Raw genomic sequence first — 12180 nt, forward strand, 5'->3', positions numbered from 1 at the left:
TTACAGAACTTAAAGCCTCACTAATAAATCCAAATACCTGACCCCACCCCTACGATCCCCTGAACACGCCCCCACCCTGACTTTACCATTTAAACAACAATACAAAGCATTGCAGTAAAATTATACCCTTTAATTATACACTTCAATTAACCAACATCCTATGCCTGCCTCTCTACAACAGTAAATCCGCAAACTCGTTTTACTGAACGTAAAATAACCTGCCTACCCTTTCCCTGTCCATAAACCCAACTTCTGCCAACCCTGGCAAACTTTCAATAACCCTGCCACCAAGAAAGTGGGCGGAGAGACTCTTCCCCACTTTCTGCCCCATAACCTGCACGCAATCCCTGTGTCCTTATGTTGAGTGCTTCTGAACATTCAAAGACCTGGACAAAACCTCTCTGATCTCTAAGAGGTATCAATCCATACCCAGCCTGGACAAGTGCACACCGTTATCCCTGAAAAGCTCCACTGACTCAAAACAAATGTCCTTATGGCTAACTCGACCAAAATCTAAGCTTCTATGAAAATGGGGAATTTCGGTATTTACCTTTCGCCTGGCTTTGTCAATGGCGCTCGGGTGCAAGGCAACCCTCCACACCCTGCGTGGCGCAAACTCCGTCCACATCACATGACAACCTGCCCACTGCTCCTTTATCAAGGCCAAATCCTTCGTCATCCTCATCAAAACAACCCATTTTTCCCTGCACAAATAGTTTTCCCCAAGGTGAACCAATAAAATATCTGGGCACCTACCACAGCTGTTGAGACAAGGGATCAGCTCCTTCCAGCGCATACCCCTATTCCCTACCAGACAACCTTAAACAAACGTTCATTGAAACCCAGGTGGACCCCAAAATAACTTTTGCGTGCTTGAACTTGCACCCATTGACAAAAGAGTGCCCCACTATCCAAATGGTCAATTCTTCCGCCTGAGGGTTGGGCACCAAACCTGAAACTAGAAAAATTGGAATGAGACCCATAGGGGGATGACGCGTGCGCCTCCCATGTACAACATAGCGCCTAAAACAATAGAAGATCAGCGCCTCAATTGCATGATATCCCCGTGCCCATCCCCTATTGCACCCTCTATTGCACCTCCGATCCAAAAAGAATGAGTCCCAAAAAGCACCACATCCCCCCAATGTGTTACAAAGCCTTCCGCAACACAACCTGTAGCTGGTAGTCCGTCACATTGTGTCCATTTTTATGGTTAAACACCGCCCCCCGTCCCGCCCATCATGTTGAACCAGCGTTGGGCCCACTGAAGGGTACATGTCACTTGTGGAACTCCTGCCTCCAACCTGGCCCATCTACTCTTACCCCTTTTGTCTGTTTTGGACCTGGCCAACCAAATCTGCAAACATGTCCCCTGTAGCGTCACGTCCTGCCACCCTACCCCCCCCCCCACCGTCCTTGTTATCTAGTAGTTCTGACACCCTGAACACCCCAAAGAACATCCATACTATTAATGTCGAAACAGACAAGACTCTAAATCATCCCTGCACACCACTAGTAAAACTTAAATCACCCGAGCTAAAGTCCACCATGAAAGCGGTTTCCAGAGTTGCCGCCCCCGGATTTCTCCCTGGCTCACCCCTCAAGTATTCTCCTCCCCAGTTCACCCAATGTCGGAGGATAACCTCATAGCAATTTACCTATGAAAGCTATCCCAGCCAACTTCCCGGCGATTTTCACCCTGGATAAACCCCGATCAATGAGATCCAGAATAAACTGAATGACATCCTCTGACCGCCACCAGACCTCAACGTGCCGCTGGGCACCTGATGCCAAGAATTCCCTTCATGACGCCCAAGTGTATGTGGACAACAAGCATACCACCAATTGTAGCATCCTACGTTGCCACGTCCGACAAATGAGCGGGCATTGGCGTCAGCGTCCTGTCTGCCTCCTTGGCCAGCCCACTGAATCTCTCCCACTGTGAACGAGACAAGGCATTGGCTAAGTCCTTGTCCACACCAGGTACGTGTAAAGCCCTAAAAGCAATATCATGTCTCAGACACCCCAACACGAAGGCCTTTAACACCTTCAGCATTTGCGTGTCCCTTGCAGACTGTCTATTCAAAATTTCGACCACTGCCATGTTGTCCACTCTGAACAGTACCTTCTTGTGAGCTAACTCCTCCCCCCATGTGTTATTGCTAAAACTAGGAGAAAAAATTCCAAAAGGTTATGCTTCTGCCCCCACCTTTCCAAAGTGGCGACCACTGTTCTCCGCACCTTTTTCGCTGCCAAAACAGGCAAAGCCTTCGCTGCCTGCCGCATCTGAAAAAATGTGCACGTCCCATGTGACGTTGTCCTCCCTCGCCAATGGCACTCCATTGAATGACTGAATAAACACAGTCCACATCCTTAAATCTTCTTTCACTCTAGCCGAAAGGCATACATGGTGGTGGGGTAAGTGGTGCCCTGCCAGTGCACGCCCCAATTTCCTACAAAAAGTCCTCCCAGCCCGCACCACCCTGCACGCGAAGTTGAAATATCCTAACAGTACCTGAATGTTCTTAACCTTGACTTTGTCCCTGGACAACATGCTTTTTAGCAAGTCCAACATTTTCCCTTTTTTCTCTTCTGGCAGGCGAGCCCACATTGCCACAGAGTCTATTTCTATGCCCAAGACAGAGCCGTAATGGGTCCCATTGTCTTCTCAGGTGCCAAAGGCACCCCATGTTCCTCCGTTAGCTCATGGAAATTGTCCAGCGCTGCCTGGCATTCGGTGGAGCCCGGCGAACCTACGAGGAAGAAATCGTCTAGATAGTGCGTCACTAGTCGGTGACCTGTGCGCCGAGTGAATAACCACTGCATAAACGTGCTGAAGCACTCAAACAATGCGCACCACATAAAGCAACCCATCAGCAGTGTTTGTCCACGTACCATTTTCCTTCGAAATGGATACCCAGAAGATCCCAATCATCTGGATGGACTGGAAGCAACCAAAAAAGCCGACTTTGTAACATTTTACCATTGGTGCAGTTGCACCCGCGGTCACTACCAGTGACATGGCCACGTCAACTGATGAGTAAGATATGGAGGCTGCCTCCTCATCAATAAAGTCATTGACCGAAGTCTCTTCTGACCATGACAGATGTTGAATCAATCTGAGTTGCCCCACTTCTTTTTTGGGCACTACTCCTATTGGCGAGACAATCAAGTTCTCTATTGGCCAGTTGTCAAAGGGGCCAGCCATTCTCCCTTCCTGCACTTCTTTCTTCCATTTGTCCCACACTAACTGTCTGTGTTCTGTTGCTGATTTCAGATTGTTTTTTTTTAAACTTTTATTGAGCAATAAGATAAGAGTTACAGAGATGGGCCTACAACCACACGGGCTGGCCGCTAGTAGCAACGCACAACATAAGTAGCGAACGATCATTCCCGTGGCCGGGCACAAGGAAGGTACCAAATATTGCTCCAAGCATAGGACAGGACATGACAATTTTTATAATAAACATAAAAACAACAAACTCTAAAACAAGGCGAATGCACAGTAATCAAGTCGGCCCTGGAGGCGGAGGGGAAAGCGACTAGTCAGGAAGACAAAAGCAAAGCAATGAGACTCGGCATGGCCGGGGGGGGGGGGCCAGCGGGGAGGGCAGGAAAATCTTAAAACCATATGAAAAATTTTCGGGAACGTCAGCCTAGGGAGATAGGGTCACATCTGGAGCGTCAACCAGGGGAGGGGCACAAATATCTCCACGATATGCATTCCACTGACCCCAAATCTTCGTCCACGCCCTGGGTCTGCCCCTAGCCACATAGACGGTCTTCTCTCGGAACATGGACCAGTCCATGTTATCCTCCCACACCGAAACTTCGGGAGGTCTGGATGCGCCCCAAAGTTGCGCAATGTCCCGCTTCGCGACCATGTATCCCAAGGTCGCCCATCTGGTCTGGGCCACAGAATAGTCGGTGGGTTCCCACACGTTCAACAGGCATCATCGGGCCTCAGGCCGCAGGGTAATACCAGTCACAACAGTCATCACCGCAAGCACATCAATCCAGTAGGCTGCTACCACCGGGCACTCCCAAAGAATATGCAGAAATGTGGCACTCATCCCACAACCACGCTTACATAGACCATCCGGGGAAAAACCCATCACAACCAGACGCGGACCAGTTACATACACCCGGTGGAGGATCTTAAGTTGAACCAAACGGAGACGGGCGGGGATGGCGACCTCTTTCGGAGAAGAGAGTGCCGACTGTCAATCCTCGTCATCCAAGTCCAATCCGTCATCGACCCAAACCTCCCGAAGTCGGACCAATAAGTCAGCGCGATTATTAATACGTTTCTTGTAGATAAGGGAGATAGTGCTATCGGGCAGGTGTCCATCCAGTATACGATCCTCAAGGGGAGAGGACTCGGGCAGGGTCACATCAGGAGTCAGAACTGAGGCCAGGGCGTGCCGAACCTGCAAATACCGAAAAAACTCTCTATCACTCAAGTCATATTCTGCCTTAAGGGCCTGGAAAGACTTCACTCTACCCTGCACACAGACGTCACCCACTTTACATATCCCAATCATATCCCAGCGGTCAAAGCCCTTAGTAGACCAGAGACACCCCAAACGTTCAGAAGCATAAAGCGGGGTCGCCATTGTCAGTCGGTTCTCCCATCCCAAACTCACATTCGCGGCGCGCCACACATTGACTGCGATCCTGGACGGGCCCACAAGATGGCGCCCGGTCGATCTGGAATAAAGCGCTCTATTAAAATCCCCTCCCGGCAGCTGGAGTCTATCCATCTCAAAGGCCGGATCACGACCCGGGGAGTACATTACGTGGTTAATGGCAGACAGCTGGGCAGCCCAATAATATCTCTTGATATCGGGGAGCGCCATGCCCCCGTCATACCAAGGAATAGTAAGTTTTGCAAGGGCGATACGTGGACGCCGGTCCCAGATCAGTTGCCTTTGAAGACTCTCGATCTCCCGGAAATAGGTAGCGGGAATGTCGTCATAAGAATTTTGAAGCGCGTATAGGAATCGCGGCAAAGACATCATTTTAAAAAGGGCAGCCCTGCCCAGAGGAGACAGGGGTAGCTTACGCCAACGGGCCACATCCAGTCGCAGTCTAAGAAGCGGGGGAAGGAGGTTACGCTCGAACCGGAGTGAGGAGTCCAGCGTGATAAAAATCCCCAAATATTTGAAGCCAGAGTGGACAACCTGGATGGGAAACCTGTCCGGTAATGGGGGCAAAACACCCGAGAGAACATATACACAGGACTTAGCCCAATTAATAACCAGACCCGAGTTAGCACCAAACGAAGTAAGAACGTCGAATAGGACATTTAAAGATTTACGCGGGGAAGTAAGATACAGAAGAATGTCATCCGCGTAAAGCGAGACGCGGTCTTCAAAATCCGGTGACCAACGGATCCCTTTGAGTGAAGGTTCCCATCGAAGCCACGCAGCCAACGGTTCCAGAGCAAGCGCGAAAAGCAACGGAGACAGGGGGCACCTCTGACGGGTCCCCCTACCAAGACAGAAGGGGACAGAAACTCGACCGTTTACTACTACCTGTGCCAAGGGTTCGGCGTATAACAACTTCACCCAACCAATAAACTCAGGCCCAAAACCGAATTTCTCAAGAGCTGCCCAAAGATAGGGCCACTCTACCGTATCAAAGGCCATTGAGGCGTCCAGCGAAGCCAAAATGGCCGGCTCCGTCAGTAGCCCCGCCCTCGCAACAGCTCCGTGGAGACGGCGTAGATTGAGAGCCGTGTTGCGATGTGGGATAAATCCGGATGAACCAAGCCACTAATGACCGTCAAGAGGCGGGTTGCCAGGAGCTTAGCCAGGACCTTGGGTTCAACATTCAAAAGGGAAATGGGCCTGTAAGACGAACAAAGGTCCCGAGGTTTACCTTCTTTGGGAATAACAACTATCGTAGCCAAACGCTGATCATATGGGAGAACACCCCGTTCGCGGGATTCCAAAAACATGGCACGAAGATAGGGTGCCACCTTGTCAGGACGTAGCTTGTACAATTCAATTGGCAATCCATTCGGGCCCAAAGCCTTGCCCGAACGGAGTGAGCGAATGGCCGTCGCTATCTCGTCCGTAGTAAAAGGGGACTCCAAAGAGACTCGGTCTAAATCGGAGACACTGGGCAGAGCTATATCACGCAACAAAAGGCGAGAGTCATCAACATCCCGTTCAGACACAGGGGTATAAACCGTACGAAAATAATCCGCAAAACATTCAACTATTTCAACCGGGTCTGTCACTCCCACGCCACTCGAAGTCTGAATCACAGGCACCACACGATTCGCCCTCTCCGTCTTATCCAACCATGCCAGTAATTTACCCGCTTTGTCCCCCACATCATACAAACGACCCTGTTGCTCCCGAAACATCAGTTTAGCCGCATCTGTGACCAAAGACTTATAAGCAAATTGCTTCAGACCCAGGGCGTGGAGTTTATCAGATGTAACGTTCGATTCTAGGTCCGCCTCTATATCAGCAATCTCCCTCTCAAGGTCTACCACCTCCCGATTCCTCGCCTTCTTGGATTCGGCAATAAGGGCGAGGGCCTGCCCGCGAATCACTGTCTTAAAGGCCTCCCACAGGGATACAGCAGAGGAGACGGAACCCTCGTTGTCCAAAAAATAATTGTCCAAAGACTTAATCAAGAGATTGCGGGTCTCGGGGGAGGTGAGGTACCATGGGTTGATAGGAGCCACCCGGCCCGCCGCCTCCACCCCCACCTCAAAACAAAGCCAGAGCGGGGAATGATCAGAGATGCCCTGGGGAAGGTGCCTAATCTCACGAACCGCTGGCGACTGCGCCGCAGGCATCAGGAAATAATCCAGTCTAGACAGACTCCCATGGGCCCCAGAGTGGAAAGTGTATTGAAGCTGAGTAGGATGCATAAGTCTCCAGCAATCCACCAAGCCGAACGTATCCAGAAACCCACCCAGCCACTGTTGGGACAAAGGGGTGTCCCTAGGGGGGTGACGATCATGTAGACCGGAGAGCACAGAATTAAAGTCACCTGCTATGAAGAGAGTACTATCAGGGAGGTTCAACAACACACGGCCCAAATCGGAAAAGGTGGAGGTCTGTAGACCGGGGGGCACATAAACGGCAAACAAGGAAAGAGTTCGACCCTCATAGCGACCCACGAGGACGGCGTATCGCCCCCGATCATCGAGGATCACATCATCAATAGCTAGGGGGAGGGAAGCCCGAACAAGGATACCCACCCCCCTGGAACCCGTGGTAAACCCCGAATATGCGGCGAGGCGATAGCCCCACCTATTCATTGCACGACATGTATTGCCTACCAAGTGAGTCTCCTGCAGAAAAACAATATCTGGAGACAAACGTCGTATACATCGCAACACCACACCCCGCTTAATACGATCCCCCAGACCATTGACATTCCACGAAATAAACCTCAACCCGCTACCCCCCATCCCATAAAGTAACGCCGCAACCCCCCTCCAATGAGCATGACATCAAAAACATCATTAACAAGATAGAATCGCCTTGAGAACATAACACACAAACATCAAACTTCCCATCCACCCACCCCCCAACAGTCAAGAAAACACCCCCCACCCTGCACCCCTGCAAGAAGCTAAAAAGCCACCCCAACATGCAGTGTGCCTGTCGCCCAAGAACCCCCATTCTACAAAAAGACCCCGGAGGAGGAAAGGCTCTGACCCACCCGCCACCCCAACAAGAAAAATAACAAAGAGATCACTCAGACAGCAGAGGCACTTGGGCATAGAACCCCAGAAGAAGTTACTTGACACGAGGACCCGGGCAGAAACAAACAGTTCAGCTCTCTACACCACCCTCAGCACCACCCGGGTGGGCGGCGGACTCAGCCGCAGGAGGTCGGTCCGGCAGGGAGTCCAGCCAGTCATTCACAGAATCAGGCCGATCAAAGAAAAAGGTTTGTTCATTGTACTCAACTCGCAGCCTGGTCGGAAAAAGCATAGCGTAGCGCAGTCCCATGTCCCGGAGACGCTTCTTGACTCCACGAAATCCCATACGCTGTTTCTGCACCTGTTGAGAAAAGTCCGGATAAAAGTTCACCGTGGCATTCTCAAAGGCCACCGGGCCCTTCACACGTGATGCCTGCAGGATAGCGTCCCGATCCCTATAGTGGAAGAGTTTCGCAACAATAGGCCTCGGCGGGGCGCCAGGCTTACCCTGGCCTCCCGGAACACGATGGGCACGCTCCACTGCGAAGAACTTACTCAGCCCAGACGGAGAGAGGTAGTTCTGGATCAGGTCCTCAACCAGGAGATCAACAGAGTGCGGTTCTGGATTCTCCGGAACGCCGACCACACGCACATTACAGCGACGTGCCCTGTTCTCAAAGTCCTCCAAGCGCCGGGTCATGAAATCGTTCACCCTACGGAGATTGCCAATCTCTGTCTGTATCTCCGAGACGTCTGCCGTGAGGCTGGATGACTTGAGATCCAATGACTTCACCTTCTCATTGGTTTTAGATAGGTCGGCCCGAATCAAGTTCACATCAATGGCCACGGTGTCGATTTTGTGGGCCAAAGCTTCATATTGTTGACCTATCGTTTCCTTTATGCCAGAAATGGCGCCCATGATGTCCTGCAAGGACGGTTCCGTTGATGCGTCCACGATTTGATCAACCGCACTTGGGCCAGGCAGGGCGGCTCCGGGGGACCCCTTCGCATGGGTGTAAAGGTCCATAACGTTAGACTGGACCGGGCTCCCACGCAGGGGCGTCTTGGTCTTTCGTGTCTCTCGGTCCCCTCTGCCCGCCATGTCGGAAACCGCGCCACCAGGAGACTCACTCGACCCGATGGAAATGGCCACAGGAAAGTAGGGCGTCGGGATCAGAAGGCCGCTGCAAGGGTACCACTAGGAGAGGACCAGCTTGAAAGGAGAATAAGCCAGCCAAAGGCCCGACAGCCGTACCGCGTGCCGGACCCAGCCCAGGCCAGACTCCCCTGCCAGATTTCTCAGTCTGAGGCAGAATCGAAACCGAAACTTAAGAGGGGGACCCACAAGTCCAATCCCCCTGCCGTTGTTGTTCAACTCCGAGTCGGCCAGAGAACCTCACCCAGTCCCGGGCACATCCCAAGGGCGGACCCCGAAAGTTCAAATCGCCATATCTTCGGCGCCCCGGGTCCAAATCAAATTCCAAAAATCACAGGAAGATCAGCCCAGCGTCCTCTACATAAATCCTCGTGAAGAGTCAGGATATGTTCAGGATATCATGCCGGGAGTGGCGGGGGTCCGGAGAGCGCTGTGCTCACGCGGCCATCACGGATGCCCGCCAAGCTCCTCCTCTGATTTCAGATTGTTAGCCCATCTTCTCTGTCTCGGACCCCTGTAACCCAACCAAATCCCCCATCTGAACCCCTTTCTCAGTACTTGTGCTGCTCTCAGGTCCTCATACCCTCGCAGCCCCTCCTCCAACGTCTCAAGTTTAACTGGTGTACAAGCCTTTTGGCCCAGGTCCCTGTTGCGCCTTACCCCCCTATTGCCCGTGAACTGCTGCGGGTGTCCTGCTGTGCTATTTCCTGGCTGACGCCAAGACGTCCTCGGGCATTCTCGCGCTCTGCAAATCACAAAATCAAATCAAATCAAATCAAATTGCTGGCCTCCCTGTTGTTGTCTGCCCCAGCAGTTGACCAATGCATGGCGGCACCCGCATTTGGAGCAATCGTGAGGGAACCTACAAAACACCAGTGTGCACAGGCCTTTGTTAAAGTCCCAGCACGCCCCTACTGAACCAGTCTGAGTCTTTCCAATGCCCCCCACCCCTCTCTGGGTGGGCCTTCCCTGAAAGGGCCGGTATACTATGGGTAAGCCGCTGGCCGTAAGTATGGGTTATCCCCCCTTTGCCATCCCCATGGTGTGTTGCCACAGATCTGTGTCTAATTCCCCTAATTTTGCCTCTGGGTCCCACACCATTCGCGCTCTGAACTCCTCATCATATTGTGCCCATGTTTATCCACCCCCGTGATCTGAGCTCTTCTAATCACGTCCATGTATTTAAATAAAGCTCTGGGCACTTCTTGCAATATACACTGGCGTAAATCAAAAACGGCGCCGTCCAATTTTCTATTGTCAGAGGTAACTTTTGGTCTCTTGGCCAGCTCGTATTCCTCTTCTTTTGATCCCTCCTTCGACCTTACTTCTCTATGCAGGAGCTTTAGCAACTCAACATATTCCCCCTTCCGTATGCGCTCTTTTGCCGTCAACATTAAGTGTTCCCCCAGGGGTTTTGCCACTCCCATATAAGGGAGTTTTTTTTTAATTTTCAACTCCTTACTCTCTAGGCCATCTTGTTTGTCTCCTGTTTTGTCCCCTCCTCCTGTGACTTTGTCCGTGTTAGTTCTGCTCTCAACTTTTGTACCTTTTGTGTCCTCAACGTTCTTCGTCCCTAACCCTAACTCAACTACATATTTTCCTTTCCTTAAACGCTCCTCTACCTTCCCCCTGTCCCTCCCACCCCAACTGTCCCTACTGACACCATCATGTGTCTTTCCCGCACCCCATCAGCCTTACCTGGCTTCAAGGAGGGTGCCCGTACAGTTGCAGTATGCCTCACCAGTCGGCCTTTCATTTCAGATGTCCTCGGTGAGGTTCCGTGACGATTTTACTCGTGTTTGTAACATTGTCGTAAATACATAATTTTGGTATCAGTGAACCGCAAATGATCCATTTAGTATATCCTGGTGTTTTCGCTATGCTACGAGCAAGAGCACTCCTGTTACAAACACATTTCTGTTCTACCCATGGCATCCATCTTAGACACGGAAGCCATTTTGTACTCCTTGCCCTCACATAGTCAATGGACACGCAATGACCTCTTTTTATTTAAGGACACGTAGGCTTTAGCCGGCGATTCACCTTGCGAGTGACACGTGCACCTTAGGCCAGCAACGCTGTGGCAGCATGACTCGGCAAGAGCTGCCTCCCCAGCCTGAGGCCAGTCCTGCTATACTGGTTCTTGTGTTCGTTGGCCTGATCATGATTAGGCGGCCGAAGCTGGTAACCGTGCCCATTTACGACCCACAAACATCTCTTATTCTGTCTTTCTATCTTCCACACCTGGCTCTGCTCCTTTCCTTCTGGGCCTTTATTAGGGGGAGGTAACGAAATTTACGATGAGGCGGTCCGGGTCTTGAATGAAGAATTGACATGGGATTATGATGGACTAGTGGGAACCCCTCATTCGTAATGTTTTGACATCAGATACTGTTGACGATTCCTGTGCAACGCCAAATATTTATTGTTTAAGACACAAATGTTTAGAACTGTGGTAACATGTAAAGAATTTGCCCCGAGCAGAATATTTAGTATATAAGGAACAACCCTCTTTGTGCAAATTGAACAGGCTCCTAGACACTGCCCGTGTGCAGTTTCTGTGACTTCTGTGTCCCTGCAGTAATAAACCTTTGGTCTTTGACGCCACCATCGAGAAGCCCGTGTTTCTGTTTGTTTGTGCACCGAGACAGGTTGAACTCCGGGGTCTTCGGGTGTTTTCCCTGACACCTCTGGACGGAACCAAAAAGTCCAGAACTCCAATTGGCGCCCAACGTGGGGCGACGTCATTCGGTACCGGTCCAAAAGCCTGAAGAGTTCGAGGAGCTTCGTGTGAAGATTTCAGAGGGAGGCGCCCCACTTCATCGATCCCGGCATATCGCAAAAGTGGCCCCGACGTTCTCTTCCGCGAGGGTTCCCGTTCAGACGGCTGCAGTGGTCCGTTGCCTTGACCGTCGCCCTGTCTTGGACCCGAGGTGCAGTCCTTAGTACGGCGAGACGTGACGGGTTTCTCCTTGGTGACGTCTTCAGTACCTCAGTTAAGTATTTTGTGAGGGTTGCTCCTGTTTGGATAATCCTTTTAGTTCTCAGTTCAGTTCAGTTCTGTAAGATTATCACTGGTTATTCTGGTTACGATAATCATTCTGTTCAGTTCAGGTATCGATACGTTTATCAGTTCTGGTAGGCCTAAGTTCTTGGTTTGAGTGCGCATCTTTTCTGTTTGTGTCTTGTTTGTTTTGTGTTCCGGATTATAAAATGGTAAGTCGGAAAAATTGTATGTTGTCTTGTTTTAGTTGCAACAGTGATTCCCAGTTGGAGGACTCGTGTTTGGTTCCTCCGATTGGAACTCCCCTTTATGATCTATATTGCAAATTTGGTGTGGGCCCTATCT

General features: G+C 51.1%; 1 protein-coding gene across 1 annotated transcript in view; it reads left to right on the forward strand.

Moving 5' to 3' along the window:
* The window catches only part of DSCC1 (DNA replication and sister chromatid cohesion 1), a 116253-nt gene that overhangs the window by 12879 nt on the left and 91194 nt on the right, over positions 1-12180 (forward strand). The window lies entirely within an intron of this gene.

The sequence above is a fragment of the Lissotriton helveticus genome, chromosome 4_1 (assembly GCF_964261635.1).
Source record: "Lissotriton helveticus chromosome 4_1, aLisHel1.1, whole genome shotgun sequence".
NCBI lineage: Eukaryota > Metazoa > Chordata > Amphibia > Caudata > Salamandridae > Lissotriton > Lissotriton helveticus.